Consider the following 25,553-nt stretch of genomic DNA (forward strand, 5'->3'; position numbering starts at 1 on the left):
ATCTTTGAATTTCAGCTCTGTTAAATCACTAGATATATGACCTTGGACAAGTTACTTAAAAATTCTGAACTTCAATTTCCTCTCTGCGATATTGGAGGAATTACTGTACCTCCTTCTAGTGTTGTGAGGATTAAATCTTATATATCAAGTAAAGTGCTCAACAAAATGCCTACAGGTAAGAACTCAGTCAGTATTACTGACTGTATTATTTTTTTTATTTAAATAATTTGATGACGTTAGGGAAAGAAGATCTAGCCCCAAAATTTGGAAGAAAAGCAAACGATGTGTGAATACTACTTTCCAAATTACATTCGTTTTCTCCTTCTCTTCCTGTATACTTCTTTTCATCTCACAGGGGTGAGGAATTTGTGCCATTAAAATGAGTGGGTTTGGGGGGAGAAAATATGTGTACAAAGACTACCAATAAGTAACATTTATGGAGCACTTATTCACTCCAGCCCTACTTAAGCAATTTTTGTGTGCTTAATAAATTAATCCTCACAACTCTAAGAAGCTAAGTACTATCATTTTGTCCCTTTCAAAGGTGAGGAGACTGAAGTTTTACACAGGTAGTTTGTTCAGATTACCCAAGTATAATATGGCTCAAAGAGTCTTTGATTTTAGAAATGGCTTCTGGAAATAGAAAGTTAAAATTATGGTGTGTGTGTGCATAATTATTTGTTATTATTAAAATAGCACCCTGACCTTCTTCCTTCCTCTGTTGTTTTTCTTTTTCTATTATTTATGACGTGCTGATTATATTCCATGGACAGTACCAGATAGCTCCTGTATATTACCTCATTTGATAGGCATGAGTAAATGATGTCAGAATTACTCTATTTACAGATGAGAAAACTGACACACAGAACACTGAAACTTGCCCAGGCTTATTAAGAGACAGTATCAGGATTCCCACATCAGCCTGCTCGCATAGTCCGATGTGACCTGGTGTATCACTAAAGGATGTGATTGAAATACTGTCTGACCACTGTTCTTACATGACATGACATTGGAGACACAACTGGGAAAACATATTGCCAATTTCATTCATTCACAGGAAACAAAACAGCATTGTAAGATGGTGGTTAAACTGGTAGCTATGTAATTATTATTATAAATCTTATGCTCAATAATTTCTAGGCCTCAAAACAATTGCTTTTCTATCAAAATGCACCACTAGAGAAGTAGATTTAAGTGGCTGGTTCTACGTCTCTGCACAATGTCACCTGTTTCTATCTCTGACTTTACCTTCCTTCTCTATTAGATTGGATTCAAATATTGCTACAGGGAGATAGACTCTCAGAGGCTTATTATCTTCCTTTCTCCAATGCCCTCAAGGGTGCTGTGGAACAAGCCCTGACACCTGCTTATTACCTCCACAGGCCTCATGTGATTGGGAACTACTGCACATTCACCTACCACCACAGACACACACATACACACATGCAGACACACACTTGTGTATACGTTTGCTATTCTTTTTTTCAACTGGGCAAGATAACATAAAGAAACTTGACTTCTAAAAATGACTGCAGATTTCACTTTTATCATATAAAATGAAAGAAGAAATGTCTGATAAAATGCCTTCCTGTTCCCTTGAAATTTCTGTCATTTCCACCTTGACCTAAATTCTGTAATCCTTTACCACTTGACTCATCCCTGTTGATATACTGTCTAGTAGATAATTCCCTCAAAAGTGTCAAAAATATCTAGTGCCTAGTGTTTTATTTCTTTGTTCTTGTCAAGAAAAACAAAGGTCACTCTTACTTAACACCAGACCTTAGAGCTCACATTTTATAGTCTGAAGCTTTAGTCAAATTTAGGTTTCATTTTAGACTTTTTGCTACTTAGCTTAATAACTTTATATTACACATTTAAAAAGGTATTCCTTTTCTATAAACTTCACATAATTTCAATAGGCTTTCTGTTATGAAATATTGAAAAAAAATGAAATAATTTAATTCCTTATACTTCCTTACCTGATTCACTTTCCTAAGTTTTTGCCATTATATTCTTTAATTGTTTCTTATTATAATATTTTAATCCTTTAGATACAGTTGAATTGTATTTAACAATCAAATATGTTTCCACCACTTTCTATTGATTTACAAAATTTAGATAAAATCTATTAACTGTATACTAAGAAAGATATACACTATTCATAAAAACTCGTCACATTAATATTCTCTCTTATCTCAAGTTCCACCTTTTTTGTTGTTTTTTTTTTTTTTTTTTTTTTTTTGGTTAGGTATCCTAATTGTGGTCATTGCACTTTCCTGGCTAAGTGTATTTCATATGAAGAAAGAATACGTGATATGGCTTTTTCCTGCCACCTTGGCCCCATTGTCCACAGGTCAAGTTTTCACTTAGAAAAATTTTACTCTTCTTTAGCAATTCTTGTTCTGCTCTAAACTCCTTGAAATGGCTGCAGAAACTATTTCACACATATGTTTACTCTTCATGGAATTTCCCAGGGCTTATGTGAGCTCCATAAAAACTTTAAGTGGTTGACAATTATAATTTTTTTATTACTAAAACTATCAGTGAAATTATTGTGACCCTAGAATACTAAAGCAGTGTATCCTTTACGAGAGAGATACTAATTAGTGTTATGTTTTTGGTAAAAACATCTTTAAATTATCCGTATGTTAATATGAGCAAACTACAAAATGGCAGTGCCTTTTCCTTATGTCTCTTAATTAGAGGCACTTAAACAAAAGCAACTAAAATGACAGGATTTTGAAATAGTTTATTGTTCTTGCAGTCTAACCCGAGAACATATTGGGTTAGAAAATTTTGTTTCTATTTTAGGGATTGTCACATAGTAAATGCTCAAAAATCTCAGCTGTAATTTTTATCATGGCAGAAGGAATAATTGTGCTTCAAAGCAAAATGTCGTGGTGGTAGACAACATACAGATCTTCCAAGCATTTTCCTGTACTAACTGAATTATAGTTTAGTATCTTTCTCTACCAACAGAAGGATAGTGATTTGTCATAAAGAATAAAGAAAAAATTATGCACTTCACATGGAATTGTTGAATGGGTTATCAGGATAATCACCTCCCTCTCTTTGCATCAGAGGTAGAAGCTGATCTGAGCACTGCATTAGACCCAGTGATCAAGTTCTTGTTTCCAAACCTTATCACTCTATCACGTATATGTTTTAGAACTTTTGAAAAAGTGTCTGGCGGGAAATTGAGTTGGTATAGATCAATAGAGACAAGAAGTGTGTCAGTGGGAAGGTTATAGAGGTGTTTCATATTTTGAACATATGTGTAGGGGCTTTTCACTGTCAGTGTTTTCACTGAAGATTAGATGGGAGAGAACTGTGATTTATACCAAGAGTTGTACATGTTACTATAACTAAAGAAAGACGCTTCGTCCACTTCATGCAACTTGGTGGGACACATTTTATCTCAGGACGCTAGAAATGAGCATGACTTTCTGAATTTGCCTTTTGTGTAAAATGCAGAATTAAGTTCATTTCCCTATCTACTAGATACTGATAGATAACGATTTGCCTTCCTAAACTGGGAGCAAAGCAACAGGGATTCTCTTTTTAACATGTATTACACATTTAACATAGGCTCTTATGTTGTATGATTTAGTGATTTTCTGTGGTGGGCAAAGCAATGGGTCAGCAAATATCTGTGCCTCTACTTACAAGCAAAAGTGTAAAAGCAAACTGCAAATAATTAGTCTTAAACTGATGTATTTCTTAGCCTGAATGTAGACAAAAGTAATATATTCTTCCATCAACATTTTTTTTTCATCAGGATATACGTAATGTGAAACTTTGAAGCAGAATTTAAAATTTAGAAAAGCTAAAATATTTGAATAATTCTCTCCATAAATTTCTTCTTAAAATGAAAAAACAAGTTATTGAACATAGAACTCCAAAATTCTCTATTTCTATTAGCTACATGAATTTTGAAGGTAGTATTAAATAAAACAGATAATGTCAAGAAAATAGTCTGATACTGGGTTTTGCCAAGAGCTATAAATTAATTCTATAGAAGGATAGGCTTTTTTTTTTTTTTTTTTCCTTAAGTAAGAAAAGTAGGCCAGTGAGAAGATGTGGAGAACAAGAACAAGAAAAACAAAACTTAAATATTTGACATATTTGGGACAAGGTATTCTTGATGGATCATTGTCTTGGCTTGTTTGCTGACCCACATAGTACCTAATATCAGTTAGAGAGAAAGTCTTCTGACTATAAACCCATTTATGAGTACTTCTCCCCAACACTCTGGCAATGGTTAGGAAAGATTTGATTTATTCACTCAGCATTATGATCTATGCTATCATTTTTTTTCCCTGTTCAAATCATGTATTCAGTATTTTCACAAATACAAATTTAAAATTGCAAATAGGGACTTGAAAGCACTGGCCTGGATATGGGTATATATTCTACGTAGATCTAATCTACTGGTAAGAATTACTGTTTCCATAGAAATTCAGCATAAAAATACCATAAATATAGATCTATGTTAAGAAATTCTGATACAAGACACATCTCTGTTCATAGTACACCTGATACCAACTAATCCTGTAAGATTATGAAATTGCTGATCCAACAGAGCATTTCAATATATTTGAACATTTAGTTTTACCCAAATAATTGGAAAAATGTTCTTATTCAGGTGGGTATTTTGATGTCATTTGGATACAATCTATATTATAATATCAATTCTAAACATTGTCAAGGCTGTGTGATATAATAGGGTTCAGATAAAAATTATAAAATACCAGTAAATTACTAGATGTTTTGTCTAAATAAATCTAAGAGTGCATATATTTACAAGCATTTAGTCAATAATTCTATTTTTAAATTTTCATCTAGATAGTTAACATTAATTACTGAAACTTTAATTCAACATATTGTGTACTAGGTTTTATGAGAGAGAGAAAATGGATTAAACAATAGTGATTTAGAACTATTTTCATTAAATACTTTTTAAATTACTTTGTATATCATTTGAAATGTTATAAATAAATAAGTATTTTACCTTTAAATACATGCCTTCCTGTAGACAAGTTTTTGTGTATTAATATCACTAGCAAAGATAATCCTGAAGGATGAATCTTTGGTTCCTTGTATCATAGTTTTCCTTTAATTTCAATGTGAAAGGCCAAACTTGCACTGTAATACAGGACCTGACAAGAAAAGAAAAACATATGCAATGATTTTATTTGTGATTCTATTTCCTAAATTGCATTAGCTGCAACATAAAACCTTTTACACAAAACATCAAAAGAACTTTATTTTAACAATTAAAATTTTAATGAAATAAAGCACTCCCAGAATGAAAACTGATCATGTTTCCAACAAGCAGTCTGTGTTTATTTTATCTACCTGAAACATTTGCATCTCTAGATTAAGTAGTTTTGCTAATCGGTTTACATCTCCAAGTAGGCTGTAGTTCCTTAAATATTTATACAGTCTTAATGTACACCATGCTGGCTTTATTAATTTTAACCCCGAAGCCTCTTCTATCAGTTACCACTTAATGACTGTATTGCTTTTCCTTTTGATCGCCTTTGTTCTTTGGTAAGATATTAAAAAAGGGGGGCGGGACATAAGGCTGAAATAGAACAGCTAAATAAAATGCCACTCTGAATGATTCACCGTGCAGGACCTCACTTTTCTGACTCACCTATCTGTTGCAGGCTAACTTCCCTGTTTTGGTTGTGTTTTATTTTTCTTAACCCAAAGTCATATGCTTTCTTTTTATTCTAAGAAAACAAAAATTTAAAAATCTTTCTGTCTGATGGAGTTGATTTTAGGCTTGATGTAGCTTGATAAAAGCACGTCAAAGTCCTTGGATCATCCTATATCTCTTGACTGATCAGCAAAAGAAAACGGTTATGCCTTTCAGGAGCTTAGTAAGATCATTCAGCCAAAAAATGTAAGATATTATCGTGGTGAAACTTACCTAATATTTTATTTTACAAAATATGCTTGTCGATAAAAATTCTATACTGTTATATTTTACAAACTGGAAACTGAAAAATTCAGTTCTTCTTCCCAAAGGATATAGTTTAAAATTATATTTTGCTCATTTTATATATTTATATATATTTTAGTGAGATTTCATATACCTATATAAATACATCAATTTTATCTTTCTCTTTATATTTATCTCTTATTCATCTATCTATGCATTGTGATATGTGACATATATATGACCATTTATACAAAGTTTATATGTAAGGGCTATTTAAAAATATTTCTTATATTTCTTATTTATCTATGGCAGTGGAGGAACAGTCTGAAATGCAAAAAGTTACAAACGGATCAATTTGTACTGTATTTTTTTTTAAGCTTGATTTATTATTCATCTTAGCTGTGCTGTTAGGAGTCACTGGTTGACATAGTTTTCCAAGTTGTGAGACAATTTGGTTGCTTTCAAAATGATTTATACTCATTGTTCCTTCTATTATCTCAGTTCCTTATAATTGTTCTATGTTTCTTTGTTTTGGGTGGTGCTTCTATCTAGCAGGCAACCTACTGAAAATAGTGTGAAAAAAGAATTTTATAAATTATATATAAGAAACCTACATTAGGTTTAGTACTCAGTCCTAAAACTACTAAAATACTTATTTAAGTATTTACATTGCCTTCTAGAAATGAGAAAAAAAAAATTGCATGTTGCCATTAATATACAGTTTCCAACATAAATCTTTTTAATAAATAGCACTTAAATATAAACCTTACAGAAATATTCACATCAGTGCCTGACACATAGTAGACGCAAAAAAAAAATCTGATGCATATATGAACAAATCAATAAGTAAATTCCCTAATATAAGTTTTCAATTAATCTTGATCAACTAACCACGGGGACAACTTTCACGGTTTTAATATGAGTAAACATGTTGCTAATATTTTCTCTTTCTAGTCATCTTGCAAGGATTTATGTATTGCATTTTTCTCCTATTTAAGTTGTACACCAGCCTCAGCCTATTCAGCTTTCTGGTGTCACAAGGTATTCAGGACCCTTTCTAGTCTGTCCCAGATGACTTTTCTAACCCTTTCTCCCACTGTTCCTGGGCATGGGGCATGAACTCTCTTCATTCTTAAGAGAATAATCTACCAGCGCTTCCTCAAACATATCTAATTCACTTTAAACTTTACAGCTTTGTTGCTATTGAAACCATTATGCTCTGGCTTCTTACACAAATCATACTCATTCTTTAAGCCCCAGATCAAATCCTTCCACTCCCAGGAAGCTTTCTCTACTGCTGTGGTCCCTTACTTTTCTCTGAATTCCTAGCCTGTGTTATGACTCAACCATTCCTTTGTTTGGAGTTGTGATACATGCTTCTCTTCTCTCTCTGGAGACACAGACACTGGATTTTTGTAGAAAAACTAATTCAGTATTTGTATATAAATGCTCACAATACGTTTTAGTGAGCCAAAATAAGCCGATCAGTTCTGCTGGGTAATTAGTTCATAATCAGTCACATCTCTATACTTACTAAAGTAGAGTGAGGGTCTATCTCGTAGAAACTGCATAGATACTACAAAGATTTGATCTTGTCATTTGAAATAGAGCAATCTTTCCCCTCTGTGTCAATCCTTTCCAGCCCCACTTCCATGCCAAAGAAGATGCCTGAATTGTCTTTTTGTGTCTCCAGAATTGCAGGTAGCTGAACTCTACTTGGTCTCAACTAACCTAACATGTGTGAATATACATCATTAAATCAGCACCAAGCCACAAGCTGCTACGTTAATGTAAGATTTTGTTTTTAAACACATAAAAAATGAAAGGCAATTTGCTTTCTCTTTTTGGCTTTTACTTCTTTTTTGTTTTTGGAAAGGCAGATATCACCAATACAAGAAATGTTATTCTAGTCTGTATTTTGATACAAAAAAAATCAAGATTACATTATAAAAATTTTAGAGTACTTCTTATTTTGAAAATTGACAGTCAACTTTTTTTACAAGGACTTCAAGAGATGAATCATCTATTTTTATATTCTGGAATTCTTCTGTACACGGAGGACCTCATTGCTTGAAATTTCCTTCCCTCTATACATAGATATTTTTATAAAATATTCATAAGAAATTGTTGACTATAGAACTATGGCAATTCTCCTGAGTGATCCTGGGAGTTTTTCAGTCAATGAGCTCCATGTGGCTCTGGCAGCATGAGCCATGCTCCATAAATCAGACTAAAACCATTTTATGCTGCTTTTAAAATTACTGCTATCAACAAAGCCCATGAGCCTGAATTACTTAATCTATGCAGATGTTATTAACTGCATTAATTATTTAATTCTGACAATAAAACAGCAGTTCCACTTGCCTTAATACAGACCATTCACGCTGCTAATTTTTGAAAGGACATTTAACCGTATGACCACTAGATGGGAGTAGACAACTTTTTAAGCTGCATAAAGCACAGTATGAAAATGGCAGTTGCTAAACTTAGATGTAAGGTAATTCTAGGTTACAGTATTGCATTTCTAACCAAAGCCCATGAAATACCTTTTGTTAACTAGTGTAGGTTACATTAAAATTGAATTACTTTCCTGGAGAACCGAATTGATTCAAAGGAACTTTCTTCTTCATTGCTAGCGGAGTCATCTTTATGATTTCATGAGGAATAAATAATATAGAAACTTTTTTCTATCCTTTTATTGACATGAAAACCAATTTTACGTACCAGTTAGATAACTACTAGCTTGATGAATTAAGTGGTCCCATTTGAAATACGATTGTATTTTTTAATAATCATATTAACTAGAAATTAACAAAAAGGAATTGCACGGATTATTGTCCTCTTTAGACTGCTGTTTAATTGATTACTTCTTGCACATGTGTTGAATATTAACCTTCCCCAATCAGACATGTGCATAAAGCAAAATGATCTTTTTTTTTTCACCAGGACATAGTGAGCCGTGGTAGGTCAATGAAATTATAATTGGTTCTAATTAGCACTCTTCAAGCTGTTTTTTTTTTTTTTTTTTTTTTTTAACCTGCATCTAGATCACACAGGAAGAAAGGTAAAAACTGTCTTAGGAAATAACAAAGATTCCCCCAATACATGGCTCTTTCAAGATTAGATTCTTGGTTCTTTTTTTTTTTTTGATATGTCTTTTGGGTGATTTCTGAAAAAAAAAAATTTCACTTTCAATTGAATTATTTTTTCCAAGAAAAAGCACATAAGGATGTCACTTGTAACAGTCATGCTCTTTTTGTTATTGTTGTTACTATTTATAGCTACACAGGGAGTGAGGTCATTAACTTGAGGCAAATGTCACATTTTCTGCATAAGCTTTGAGCTTTCTTACTTTGCTTTGTTTCAAGAAATGCTGGAAATCTCTTATTCTAGCTCCAGTTGTCTTCACTGAGGCCTGCCACACATGTGAGATGAACACGAAACTGATTGTTCTTTGTGCAATGCAACTTGACATAAAAAATTCAGATATCTACTTCTCTTACACATGTCAAATATTAAAAAATCTTGCAGATGCATGGTCAGACTGTCTAATAAATTGAAATCTCTATGATTTTTTTCTATGCAGTGAGGTTCACCTCTGTTTTTAAATGTGAATGTTTCAATGTCAAAACTTTGCAAAATGTCTGAATAGATGAGAGAATTGGAGCTGTTCTTTCAGGTTTATTTTCTCTATAATGCCAATACGCTTTTTAGCAATCACTTTTGAATCAGCATTTATTTTTATGTAATGCATTTTACTTTATTTCCGATTTTTTCACACAGATTTCATCACAAATTTAGTTTCTAATAATGTCTTCTATGATTAAGAAATTATCCATAAGTTTAATCTCTTACTCTAGGTTTCTTCCATTTGATTCTTTAACCACAATTTTCCTATTTCAATTTTACATCACAGTTATCATTTTAATAAATTCATACTAAATCTGCAAAATAATTATATTTGCAACAAATGTTAAATTTTACTCCAATGTTAATATGTTTTTCTAAGATTAAATATTACATGTTTTAATCGATAGAAAAGTGCTTAGGTAATATGTAAAAACCTGCTTTTATGGCAATTGTGGAAACAAATAATACTTGTAGTAACTTAAATATGTCTGTTATCCCCTTAACTTATAATAATATGTCTGCCAAAGGATGAGCAAGACAAAGGAGTCTTTGTCGTATAAGATAAAAAAATGAGATTTTAGAAGAAAGTTCTAATCAGATTTCAATGCCTCTAGTATTCCACCTAAGAAAGTTGAATTATGTGGCAACATTTTTTTAACAGTAAAATTAACACTATGTGTCTTCAATATATTTTTAAAGTAAATGTTTTCAGTCATACACATGATATAAAAATACATAAGCTTAGACTATCAAATATATGAGTCCATTTTTTATATGGCTTTAAAAGTTTGATAAATTTATTTCAGAAAAACAAATATAACATCATGAGACAAGCTAAAAAGAACTTGTCAATTCCAAAACAGATCTGATTTAATTTGCTTGTTTAAGTGATCTTGATGACATAGTGGCTAAAGAAAGTCTTAACTTATAATTTATAAACCTCAACAGAATAACCAGAAAGTGAAAGATGGCTGTTAAATGATGATTTCTCCTTCTTAGCCTTTATTTACTAAAATGAAACAATTCTGCTTTCTTGTGAAGTTCTGTTTGTGTAAATTTCCAGTTCTGACATTTAAATTAACAATTTAAATTGATGAATTATTCCAGTATTAGTAAGAATTGGATCTTTATACATTTTCCTAATCATTTTGTTGAAAGAAATTTTGTCAAAGGTCTGTGTAATTGGACAGGAGGAACTATATTCTAGATTACTATTTATTTTATTATCAAATAAAATAGGATCTTACATAGTATTAAAATCTTTGTTGACAGAAGCATGTTTTTGGCACATATACAGCATTCTATATTTTTCAATTAACTGATTTTTATTATTGTTCCTTAGTTGCAAATATTAATGAGGCAAATAAATATATTTTAAAATAGCTGAATATTTATAGAATATATATTTTAATTTCTATACAGTCTTTCTGCATTTACATAAAAATTGAGATGTCTTAATAGAAACCCTCTATCTCTACCCATGTGTTCTAATTCATAGCCCTGTAGTCAATCATCAGTGCAGCAGAAAACACCAAGTTGACCGTGCTGGGGACAACTGAGCCAGGCTACACCGAATTTGACTCTAGGTTTTGTTATTTTCAAAAATGTCCAGTTTAGAAAAATATACAAATCCTGGAGACAGCAAGCCATCTTTAGTTTAAGTATGTAAGTTGCAAATGCAGCCAAGTAATACATGTATGTACAAAATATAAGGAAAAAAGAAACCAGGTATGAGAGCTAGCTAAATTTTTGCTTATTTACATTTTGTTTTCTTGAAATAAAGTTAAATGTGTTATTGCCTGGGAACAGATCAAATACTTAAGCCACAGGCAGGAGATTCCGCTCCACCCTTTACCTGCTGTGAAACCATCTGCCATCTCCTTAATCTTCTGAATACCTCAGTTTCTCCATTTATCAAGTGACAAGAGAACACCACCTGCCCTCTATGCCACTTTTATTTTAAATTACAGAAATGTTAGAATTAATGAAATCAGTTTTGCAAAAACACACTGAGACCTGAGGACGAGGAGAGGGTAATGACCTGAGGAAATCTGACATGATGATAGCAAAGAAAATGCTTTTTAACAAAGATACTACAAATATTTGCAAGAGGTTAACAGAACAACCAGTGTGTGTTCAAAGAAAGCAGTATTTTAGAGTATCTGACTTTTTTGCATGCAAACCTAGAGCTCTGGGTTTGCCAGTTAATGCTGTCTGAGGATTATACAACATCAATAACTAAATAGCTTAATTGCTATAAATATTTTTGGCTAAAGCTTAAAATGAATCTGTTTATTTTCATTTAAATTATTAGCAAAATTGGATGTTATGAAGAGGTAGAATAAACATTGTCTTTTGCTTTTGCTGTTGGTGGTGGTGGTAGCAGATGTTATAGTCTATTTTGCCATTTGTGTTTAATGATAGTTACAATATATATATTTAGGAAATTGCATATAGCTAAAAGCTGATCTACTAGTAGGAATCTAGGATTCCTACTGGGCATTTTAAAAATTAGGAAATTTATTTATAATTAGATTTTTCAAAATGGAGTATATGAACAAAAATGTAGTACAGCTGTAACTATTGAAATTGACAACTTCAATTAATGTAAAACATCGAATATACATAGACACAAAGAATATCACATAAGGAAAAGATACACATATTGGTCTCACTAGCCATTTCAGTTTATCCAGTTAAGATATAATCTCAAGCCCTATTCTGTTAAACAAACAATAAGTAGTAAAAGAGATTGTCCCTTCCTTCAAAAATGAAATATACATGTAATTTTTCATAGCTCAATAATTTAAATACATAAATGCATATTATGTAGTATATTATATTTTATAGTCACAATAAAGATATCTCACAGAAAAATCGTATTCAGATTACGTAGTTGAGTGTGAATGAGAGCATGGAATACATTACAAAAGTCAAAGAGGACCAAGGGAGAATAAAGCTGTGGCTTCAACATTTGCAAAGAGAGTAGAACAAACCTCTCGAAACAAGCTTATTTGATTTGGGAATTTTCCAAGCTTGCTTAACATAAACTACACTTTAATTCCAGAATAATCAGTCAGAGGGAATGGTTTTATAGTCGACACATAAGGTTTGAAATCCTTGGACTTCCTGAGACCACAGGTTCAAATCCCAGTAAGTGCCCCATTCTTCAGTGGTGGCTGAGTTAAGTAACATGCACGTGTACATACATGTGTGAGGGGATTTTTTTACAGATGAAACGTCCTAAACGGGACTATTGCTTGCACTGTGTGAAGATCCCAATGCAGTTTTCCTAAGAACAGAATGTGTGGCTCATGAATGACTGCAGCTTCTGGGAATCTTGCCAAAAACCTAGGGTAACCGAGAGTGTGGCTTTGCTCTAAAGGAGATTAAACTCCCTATTTAAAAGCTCCCTATACTCCACCATTGTGAGGGTTACACTCATTATTTTTTCCATGTTAGGTGGTGAGTTAATACACATGCCTAAAATGCAATATCTTAATTCTCCTCTCCCTCCCTGTCTGACGGAGTTGGTAGACCTGCCACACACAGCATTCAAGGTTATTGATTTTCAAGAGCGCACACAAAATGCTATTACAAGGGAAATACTGTATGCATTGGATGGATAACCACGTAAAAGGCGAAAAGTGACCCACAGCAGTTAGCTCAGCAACAATATAAAAACAAATATGTTTTAAAAGCTAAGGTAATGAGGTCAAACTCCCTGTGAATCATTCAGTTGCACGTTTTCTAACTGTGGTCTGTGGTCCCTAAATATCACTATTTGTTGCAGGTAAGGAAATATGAATGAATTAACACTGGATGTCTTTTAAAGTTTATTTCCTACTATGCATTGGCCAATATAGTTGTAGTTATATATTTATGAGGATTTAGATCAACAATAAATACCTCTTGTCAACTTACCTCCTACTTAGTATTGGTCAATATAGTCCATATTTATTTAGGAGAGAAGTTTTTTTTAAAGGAACATCTAATACTTCTGAAATTATTCAGTCATAGAGAATGTGAGATGGGGCATGAGGAAGAAAAAAATGTTTTTGCTGCTGTTCCTTTCCATTAGGAAAACATCTTTATTCTTTAAAAATATCACCGTTATAATTTAACAGTGTAATATTGGAATAAATATGATACAGGCTTCCAACATCCTTTTTTTCTATTTTTTAATAAAATTCACTAAATTGTTCCCCTGTAAAATAATCCAATAATATCTCAATTTGTAGAATCCACGTGATCAATTGACACAATGGATTTAAATGTTCTCTGAAAAATGTAAAGTACCAAGATAGTATATGATATTATTATTTTCTAATCTTAGGACGTGTTAAAATTAGCAGTTTTTGAAGGGACTGAAAGAAAGAAGAACATAACACACAAAATATTTATTGTACAAGTATTCCAAATGTATCATTAAATTGTAAAACAAATTATGGTAAATACAATTAGACTACGTTTAGCATTGGAGGTCTTAGAATTAGTGATGCAATTGGTTTACCAGCATGCTCAAGTTTATTTTTTTTCTTTTTAAAAATCCATTCTTGGGCATAGAATATTAGAAGTTAGGGTGTTTTATTTGATCATTAAGAAAAAAACTTTAATTTGCTGTAGTTGCAAGGTTAATAGCGCTGAATGTGACAGACAGGGTGTCAGTTTTTGTTTTGCCCTTTCATTGATACGCAAAAGGTTGAGGATATAATTATTCACAGATGGCATAATTATCTACATAGAAAAAACAAAAATATACAAATAAGCCATGATTTCTAACAAAAGATTCTACTGAGTTTGTTGTATTAAAATCTTAATATAAAACTTAGTTGAATTTCTATACACCGGCAACAACAATCAAAAAACCCTGTTAGACAAAGTAATTTTAAAAGTATGCCACTTGTGGTACATAAGAAATAAAGTGCCTAGAAGAACATTAACATGCTATTTATGAAAAAAGTTAAAATGTTTCATCAGAAGACACTAAAGAAGACTAATAAATTAAGACATATACTAGATTCATAGATGGAAAGATTCTATTACATGTAAATATCAATGTTCCCCGAAATGATTTATAGATTTGATACATTTTACATCAAGATCCCTACATTTTATTTTGTGGATCTTATGCAGATGACTCTAAAGTATATATGTGAGAGAAAATGCCAAAATTTCCTGTGAAGAATAAGGAAAGAGAAATTGCCTCATGAGATATTATAAATTATTATAGACCTACAATAAATGGACAGTGGTGTCGGTGTACGAACTAAGAAAACGCCAAGAAGTAGACTAGAAAACCCAGAAACAATCCACAAATACATGGATTTTTGATTTATCACAAAGCTGGCTTTGGTTCTTTGTGAACTGATAAACTTTTAAATAAATGATGCTGGGATGATTGGTTATGTTCACTTATATGGATATAAGTAAAGCTGGAGTTTTATCTTATACTATACACAAAAATAATTTCCAGGTGGATTAAAAGAAACTTTACTATAAAAAGAAAAACAAACTTTTAGAAGACAATATAATTGAAGACTTTGTGACCTCAGTAGAAACTAACTTATTAAAAATCAAATAGTAAAAGTAAAATAAGGATTAATTTGACAATACTAATATTTAAAATTTCTATTGTTCAAAATATCAAAGAGAAAATAAAATGACAAGGTAGAAGCAGCAAGAATATTTGCAACACAGGTAGCAGCTCTCCGCACAAATTATGATGAATAAAAGAAAATGACTATTCAAAAGATAGTCAAAAGTCCTGAATAATCATATGAAAAGTGACCCAAGGATATGCAGATATTCTAGAACTATTTAAAAATCAGGGAAATACAATTTAATACCAATGAAACACAATTTCTCACTCGGGACTTTTGAAGAAAATTTTTTTAAAGTTTTGACAATAGGAAGTAAAGATAAAGCTATGGAAAAACTGGAATGTTGTTATACTGTTGGTGAGTTTAAATTAGTAAAACCACTTTAGAAAAAAATATTGTCATGATCTCATAAAGCTGAGGATGTCGATGACGCAGCAAATACTTTCCTTGGTATTCACCCTAGAGAAAGATGTGTACCTAGAGACATGTAGCAGAATGTTCCTGGAGACATGTAGCAGAATGTCCATGGCAGCACTATTTGTCTTAGCCAAAAATAGGAAACAATTGTCCATCAGCAGTAACATCCATAAATAAATTATGATGTATGAAGGAATTCCACACATCAGTAAAAATGAATAAATGAGAACTATAATAAATAACATGGTTGAAGCTCAGGAATGAAATATAAGGCACCAAAAACAAATTGCAGAGAAATGTATAGATTTGTTTCAATTTATATAAATTTACTAAACAAGAAAAACTGCAAAATAATTTATTAAGGGTAAAAATAACTTTAGTAGAATAGTAAATAAAAGCAGGGAAATGATAAACATGAAATTCAGGAAATAATTTACCTCCTTAAAGAAAATAAGATGGGATGGGAAAAAGTCACATAAGGTATTTCAAAGCAATGAAAATACGTATTTTATTTCTTATATAGCTTGGCCAATAATGGGTATTAGACTATATGATTAAATATGTTATATATATATATATATATATATATAGAAATATATGAATGTAAATAATCTTTTGCATCTTTCATTACTTAACAATTGTCTTTCATTCTCCATGATAAAAAGAAAAACTATATCAAATAGTCATAAAATTATTTTTCACTAAAGACATTTTAATTAGGCTGTCATAACTCTAATCAGACGAGATCATTTGTACTTGCACAACATTTTAACTACATTCTGTATTTGGGCAACATTTTGAGTACATTCTAGGCTTCTTTTCCTGACATGTGAACTGAAACTGTGACACTGGACTTTACTGTTACATGATAAGAGGAAACTATTATCATATATTTATTGTATTCATAGTTCAGACTTTCTTAAATACAGCATTCACTACATCATACATTATTCTCTCATCAGGACTAATGAAAAACTTTGTCTCAGCACTAAGCTTAAAAACATTTATTTCCTTAATAAATGATGCCTAAATTAATGGTGTGGACCTGGGAAACTCTTTTGACAATGTTTAACTTAGCTCTGAATTTTTATTTCTGGCTTTAAGGCCTCACTGAACTTAGGTATGGCCAAACTTTGGTCACCAAATAAGAATTTTATAGTAAGATTTTTATATATTTACCCTATATTTTACATTATTTTCCAGCACTTATTTTCCTTTTAATTCCTGAAACTGGTATATCTTAACTTTGCTCCATACTCCATGTATGCATGTATAAGCTGTTGCACATTCTTATCTGAATGAATCAGAGTATATATAATTGTCTCTAAAATTTTTAAAGTGTTTAAATCTTGTGACTCTATCTTTTATCATCGAAAAATCAGAATCTGAATTTTTGAGGATGTTCTCCTAATTAAGTGATCTTGACAAAAATCACACCAGTTTCAATATTGAATAATCCAGGATATGGACAAAATTTGTAAGCCATTTACAAAAACCTTATGATAAAAAAAACCCTCTATAGAAACATATTATACATATTTGCTTTTCTTAAAGAGACAAGCATCAAGAAGCCATATTTTAAATACAAGGAATACTAACATAATACATGCAGCATGTCCACTATGGAAAATAAGAAAAAAGAAATAAAAATATTTAGAACCCTTTAGATAAAAACAAAACAAAAGAAAAACCTATATCCCTTGATATCTAAAAAATGACTTGAGAGCTGTCTTTTCAAACTGGCTTAAATTTTTGACTGGAGCCTCAAATCACCTTTCTGAAAACTAGGCAAATTTCTGCTAAACATTTTTGAAACTGAGTCAGTGGCTTAAGCCATACAAATGCATCAACATGTTTGTACAGCAAAGCACAGCCAGCTTCGTAGTGTTTGGCATCAGGTAGAGGGTGAATTTCAGCATGGGCCTTTCTTTTCTTCAGCTGTCATCAGGAGAGTATACACATTCCTCCTGCCTCAGTTATGAAAGGAGTTATCTAAAAAGGACTTCAGTATCCATTATTGTGGTAAAGAAAGTGAGCAACCAACATTACATATAGTTAAGTACTGTGCTTCCCTTACCAAACCATCACCTTTTCACCAATACCATGCCAGGGCAAAGCTCCACCATAGCTCAGAATGCCAGGAATGGACCTTAGTTTACAGTCTCCCATGCATTTTTATAATGTTTTGGGATTTTTTTGGTACTTTTTGCAGTATTTTCAGGAATATAGTTTTCTCTATTTTTCTTTCTGTCTCTCTCTTCTTTCTTTTTCATTATTTTTCTCTTTTTTTTTCTTAACATCATTTTTATTGGTGACACACACTGTTATAATTCACTGTGTTTATAATTATGTTCCACCCTAAATCAAAAGCTATTTTAAGCTATTTACCTGTACTAATGAGTGATGTCAATCAAGGATTGGTATGTTCTAGTTATCTTTTTCAGGTTTAGAGATTTTCTTAATTAATTCCAGTCACATCATTTTCATCCCAGATATTTCACAAAGCAAGTGAATCTTAATTAAATCATATAGAAATATAATAGATTCAAGACTGACCCTCTTCAAATGGCTCTATAAGCTTTAGAAGTATGTACAGTACTTCCAATCTGAAAATTTCTAGCCCAAACAACCTCAAGCTTCATCTGCTTATCTTTGTTTTCATATTCCCTCTGGAGTTATTATATCAATCAAGGATAGTTGATTAAAAATATATATATATATATAAATTTTATTTACAAATTGTCATAAGCCCACAAATAAATTTAAGATGCTTGTATTCTTTGGGTGCTATTCTTTTTTTCAGTAGTTCATTATTTACTTACTGAAAGTGTACATATCCTAGACACTGTTCTAAGTTTCATGAATGTATGAGTGTGAAAAAATTGTGACTTCATTGAGCTTGCATTTTATTGGAGGGAAAAAATAATTGCTTTTAATGTGCTAGACACTGGGCATTTTACATGCATAACGCATTTAATTCTCAAATCCAAACTGTGAGTTTGATATTATATCCCCATTTATTTAGCCAATAATAATTGCTTGTCTTTTATATGTCATGCAGAGTTGCTGCCCTTATTTCACATACAGTGTAGTGGAAGAGATACATATTAAACAAAAACCACAAGAACAAATGTAGAATGTTTGTGGGATTTATCTTAGACAAGGAAGGTGTTCTTGAAGAAGTTATAACTGAGATGAAAACTGATTAAATAATAGGAGTTAAGCAGAGGTTATGCTAAGTGTTCCAGGCAGAGGATACAGTGTGTGTGAAAGCTCTATTCCTCAGATATTGTTTCCATAACAAAGTATACCATTTCATCGTCAGTAGGTATTTCATCATTTTTTCAAAATGAAGTAGAATGGTATTATCAAGTCCTGTTTAGTTAACAAATGATGCAGAGTATGGATGGCTTGGAAGCATATTTATTATTGTAAGAAAATATTTGGTTTGGGCACATGTGAACAACCCAAGCATTTGTTTCAGTTGAAAACATTTGTTTCAGAAGAAAATTTGGCTTTCATATTTGTATGCAAGTTTCCAAATTGGTTTCCAATTGTAGTGAAGTAAGCATTTGATTGGTGGCAGTTAGGATAGCCAAATGCATCTGCACATGTTCGTAGAGGTCTGGGGACACTCCTGAGGTCCAAGTCCTCTTATTACATTTTTACTGGTTGTCTGATTAATGATTTATCACATAGCTGTGCAATTAGAATCACCCAAACTTTCATTTAAAGGAAAATTAAAATTTACAGAAACTCACTAGAAGTTAAGCAGGCCTCTACCGTCTTAGCAAAGGACATTTATTCTTTCCTCAGATTATAAAACTTTAAAGAAACAGAAGGCATTGTGCAGACAATAACTATGCTATACTATTTATGTATTTATTTACCACCCATGAAAGTATTTTTTAAAGATACCCTAAAAATTTTAAAGATTTTTGAAGATTCTTTTGAAGATTACCTTAAAGAATCAAGTATGACAAAATGAGTTATTTGTTGAGATTAATAGCAGAATACTCCGTGTTTATCCTACTGTTTATTAAGATAAGATAGTCAAGTTTTCGGTTTATTGAAGAGAAACCTAGAGTAAAATTTTGAGATATTGTGGAAAGTTGCAGTTTTTCTCCCATATCTATTCTCAATCTTTCCTTAGCCTATGAATGCCCAGTTAGTCGCTATATTCTCCAGGTTGCCTTATGGCAAGGTCTGGGCATGCAATTAGGTGATTACCAAAATGATATGAAAGGAATAAATACAACTTCCATCTGCCCAGCTTCTTAGAAAATTCCTTGTCCTGGACTTCCCGACTCTCTTTTTCCCAACCCACAAGCTGAAACATGGATGGCACAGCAATCCAGTATCACAAGCCAAGAACACTGCCATAGGTGATCGGATCACAGTAGAGCAGATTGTTCCATGAGAGAGAAGTCACTTCTCTTAGCAAAGCTATTGTATTCTGGGGTCCCTTTATTTCAATAGTCCAACAGTTATGTGAACTATTGTAATGAATATCTATTCAATCAGATTGCCAAGGTGGCAATTTTAGAATGATGAGAGTCTCTTATATAGTTATTAAAGATTATTAGTTAAGTTTAAATATAACTAATAGTATCTGAAAACATAAAAATGTTATTTCTGTCAGTCCCTACTATTTAGGTAACTAAACCTCAGGGATACATATATATCTATATGGACTTTTACTCAGGATCCCAACTGAATGTATACTTTTTAGTTTTTAATTTTAACTAAAATGAAAATAAAATTACCAAAGATGATGATCATATAGGAACCATTTTGGCCAGAATATTAAAATAAAATAAAATACTATATAGGAAATTTAATCAAGAAACGTATTAAAACAAAATCAATAGAGAAATCAAATTTTATCTTAAACAGAACCTGGAATTCAGCAGATCATATATTCAAGGATAAATTATCTTCCACAAGCAAGAAGCATAAAATGAAAATAAAAATGCACCCAAAATGCAATCTTTTGTGTAGGAAATACCACAAATTACATGGAATGTCAACAAACAAGCAAGCCAAGTCAATCTAATTATAAAGAAGCAATATATTCTGAAAGCTAAATTAAAAAAATTTAAAAAAATACTTGAACATATATTTGAAACCAGTTCTCTATCATAGGCTATATCAGAAAATAGTTATGACACATTTAAAATTTTTCACAGATATATGTAAAAGAGATAATATTAATTTTATATATCAATGTAAAAATCACAAAATCTAGATGATACACTGTCCATATTAATGAATATACCTACAGTGAAGGGTTATGGATACTAGAAGTTGGTGATTTATTTTATAAAATGTAAATACGTTTGTTTAGTTCCATGGTGATACTAACAATATTAATACAAGTCCAATTGTTTTTCACCTTAATATTTGCTTTTACATTATCATATCATTTTATCCTAACAAGAGTAGACACTGTGTCCTGTTCATAATTGTTCACCAAAAGAATGAGCTTGCAACAGTATTTTTTAAATGTTGAAAACAACCTGTGATTTCTGTTACTAGGACAAAATGGCTTAGGTTCACCTATCTCGGTTTATCTCCTCTAAATATGAATGCATACCCTGGAAATAATTCCACAAACATAAAAGAACTCTGTAAGGTGAAAGGAAGCTGTTAGAGTAGCTAGAGATGTCAAGATTTGTATAACACTCAGAGAGTTTTCTGGCCTTTCTTTGTTATTTCCTATATATCCTGTATGAGTACTACAAAAAATTCCCACCCCCAGTTGCTAACAATCATAGAAACAAAACAAAACAAACAAACAAGAAAAACACAATAAAACAAAACACACACAAAACCTCAACAATTAAACCACATGAAAACCTGGTCTTTTTGGCCAAGAAATCAGAATGGGGAAGTCCAGTAGGGACCTAAATGGAAGACCCATATCTAGTGGCCACAGCAACCAGATCTACCTATCTTCCCTGACCCTGCATCCCTGACAGGGGAGCAGCAGCAGCAACAGGGTCTGCATCAGCCCACACCCTGCCCTAGGGCCCCACTCAGTAATATACCTGGCAGGCCCACTCAACTCATGCCCTGCATCCATTGGCAATAGGTGGGCTCCTCCACTTGTACAGGCAGTGCCAACAGGCCTGGTGTCTCTCTGTCTTCTGCCCAGCGATGGAGAGGCACATTCCTGACCCTCAACTCCAGTGGCAGAAAGAAACCTAGGCCAAGAATCTCTTAGCCCTCCATCCAGTGGGAGGAGGCAGTCTGGGTAGGTATTTCCCTCCTCCCATGCCACCTCCAGAGATATAAAGGGAAGTCTAATGGCACTGGGTGAAAGGCTCTGCATTGTAAGGGTTCAGTGTCCCCCATCTAAAGGCTCTGGGGATACTTTCCACCTCTGCTAGCAACAGCAACAAGGAACCAGCAATCAGCCAGAGCCCACACAGAACGAGAAGAAGAAAACAGACGAGAATAGTATTGTGAGGGCTCAGAAAACAAATTGCCATTGAAATTACAGTCTGCAAAAATAGGCCAGGACCTACATGATAAACCTAAACAGGGTGGCTGCCTGCTAAAAGGGAAGATTTTAAAAGAATCAAGTCTCCTAACATAAGATCTAAAATGTCTAGGAGGCAGTAAAAACGATCACTCATTATATCAAGGACCAGAAAAATCACAACTCGAACAAAAAAAGACAACACACTGATGCCAACACAGAGGTTAAGCAGATATTGAAGTTATTTGACAAAGATATCAAAATAGCTATCATTAAAATATTTCAACAATGAATTACAACTTCTCTTTAAACAAAAAACAATTAAAATGTCAGCAGAGGAATGGAAGTTATAAAGTTATAAATAAGAACCACAAGGAAATTATAGAACTGAAAAATACAAAAAATCAGACTAAAAAACTTGCTAGATGAGCTTGATAATAAAGAGGAGATGATAGAAGATAGAATCAGTAAATTTGAGAAGAGATCAAGGGGAATTTATTCAATCTGAACAATAGCATCTAGACTGATAAAACAAACAAACAAACAAACAAACCTGAACATAGTTTCAGGGATGTGAGGGACAAAACTAAATATTAAACATTTGTAATATTGGAATCCCAAGGCAAGCGAGAAAGAATATAGGCCTGAAAAAGTATTCAAAGAAATAATCACTGAAATTTCCTAAATTTGGTGAAAAATATAAATCTACAGATTCATGAAGCTAAGTGAAACCCATATAGGATAAACCTAAAGAAATCCACTTTATGACTCATGATAATTAAACTTCTGAAAATGAAGATAAAGGGATATGTCTTAAAGGCAGTCAGAGAAAAATGATGCATTACCTCTAGGGGAATACCAACTCAAATGAAAGTGGATTTCCCATTTGAAACCATGAAAGCCAGAAAAAAGAGGCACAATATTTTTTAAGTTCCAAAAGAAAAGAACTACCAACTTCAAGCTCTATATTTGGCAAAGCTATTCTTCAGTAATAAAAGGGAAATAAAGCCATTCTCAGACAAAGGAACATTAAGATAATTTGTTGCTAGCAACTTATTCTTAAAGAATGACCAAAGAAGCCTTTTCAAACAGAAAGAAAATGATAAGAGAAGTTTTGGAATTTCAAAAGTAAAAAAAAGAAAAACAGAATAGGGAAAAATAATAGGCCTTTTTTCTCCTCACAGTTTTTAAATCATATTAGATGGTTGAGGCAAAAATTATTTGGTGCTTAATGTTTGCAGACAAAATAATTATGACACAAATTGTGAAAATGGGGAGAAACAGACATAAAGAGAATAAAGGTTTCAATATTTCACTTGAAGTGCTAAATGGCAATAACAGTTGATTGTGATAATTTAGGTATGTATATTATACTATAGAGAGCAACCACTAAATATATACAGAGTGATACTTTTAAAACCACTACAAAGTTTGGAATTCTACAAAATGTTCATGTACTTCAAAGGAAAGGAATAAAAGGAAAAATGAGGAATGAGAAACAGAGGAAATAGACAGTAAACAAATAAAATCACAGACTTATATACTACTATACCAAAAATTACATTAAATGTAAATAATCTAAGAAGGCTAATTAAAAGACAGAGATTGGTAGAGTGGATTAAAAAAAATTCATGATCCAACTATACACTGTCTGTAAGAAATCCACTTCAAACATGTCATAAGTAGGTTGAAACTAAAAGAATGGAAAAAGATCTATCATGTTGAAACAGGAGGGAAGGGGACAGGGCACAACCTTTAAAAGGATGACATAGCCATAGTACATGACAAAAACTAGTGAGAACCAACTAGGTCCAAGATGGCAGAAGACTCAACTTCCAATGGACCTTGAGCCTCATTATATGCTCATTGTAATATATTAGCAGACAAAATGACACACCCACCAGTATCATGACAGTTTTGAGGCCAACCATAAAAGGTCAAAAAGTGGGCAGTGCCCAATTCCTAGAAATCCCAACCCCTTCCCCCAAATAGTTGGAATAATCCTCCCACTCATTAACCTATGAAATTACCCAGACCATAAAAATTAACCACGCTATGTTTTGAGGCCTCTTGCCTCTTGCTTTCCGAGATGGCCCACACTCTGTCTGTTGAGTGTTTCTCCCAAGCTCTCTCTCACCTTCTGAGATGGCCCACACTCTGTCTGTGGAGTGTGTTTCTCTCTAAATAAATCTGATTCTTACCTATCACTTTGTCTCCAAAGTCTTTTGAGATGAAGGAAGAACCTTAAATTCACCAGGAATGATGTCAACATTAATTTAAAAACAAGTAAGAGTGACTATTTTAATATCAGAAAAAGTAGACCTCAGAACAAAGAAAATTACTAGAGATAAAGAAAGACATTACATAATGATAAAAGGATCAATACTCTAAGTTTTATGGACTGAATTGTGCTACACCAAAATTCTTATGTTGAAGCTTTTTCTCCCAATGTGACTGTTAGAAGATGGGGCCTTTAAGGAGGTAATTAAAGTTAAATGAGGCTGAGGCCCTAATCCAATATTACAAGTGTCCTGTAGGAAGAAGAGATACTATGAATGCAAATGCACAGAGGAAAAGCCAGGTGAAGACACAGTGAGAAGGTAGCTATCTGCAAGCCAAGGAGAGAGGTCGCAGGAGAAACCAAAAATGCTGTCAGTTTGATCTTGGACACCTAGCCTCCAGAACAGTGAGAAAATTTTTTTTGTTGTTTAAAAGCATCCAGTCTGTGGTATTTCATTATGGCAGCCCTAGCAAAGTAATACAGTTCTTAAGTGATCATTAACATATATACATCACAAAGCAGACCTTTGAAATACATGAAATAAAAATGGATAGAGTTACATGGTAAAATAGAGAAATTTACAGTTATAGCTGAGAACTTCAACACCCTACTTGCAGTAATTGATAGAATTAATAGAAAGTTGGCAAAGATACAGAAGAACTGAACAAAACTGTCAACAAATGCGATCTATTGTCACATATGCAATTCTTCACTCAACAAAAGCAGAATACACATAAATGCCTATGGAACACTCATCAATATAGATTGTATCTGGGGTCATAAAACGGTTTTCAAAAAATTAAAATAAATTGAAATCATATAGAGTATGTTCTCCAACCATAATGGAATCAAACTAGAAATTGATTAAAAAATAGAAAACTTAAAATATTTGGCAATTAAACAACACATTTCTAAACAATTCATGAACAAAAGAGGAAGTCTCAAAGGAAACAAAAAATACATAGAATTAAATGAAATTAACACATGCATCAAAACATGTGAGATTCACCTAAAAAAATGCAGAGAATGAAATTTATAGCATTAAATGCTTCCATCAGAAAGAACTGAACAAAATTATTGATTTTGTTCAATAATCTAAGTTTCTATTTTAAGAACTAGAGAAAAAGCAAAATAAAGCTAAACCAAGCAGAAGAAAAAAAGTACTTGATGAAATAACATAAAACAATG

The sequence above is a fragment of the Balaenoptera ricei genome, chromosome 12 (genome assembly GCF_028023285.1).
Source record: "Balaenoptera ricei isolate mBalRic1 chromosome 12, mBalRic1.hap2, whole genome shotgun sequence".
In the NCBI taxonomy this organism is placed as follows: domain Eukaryota; kingdom Metazoa; phylum Chordata; class Mammalia; order Artiodactyla; family Balaenopteridae; genus Balaenoptera; species Balaenoptera ricei.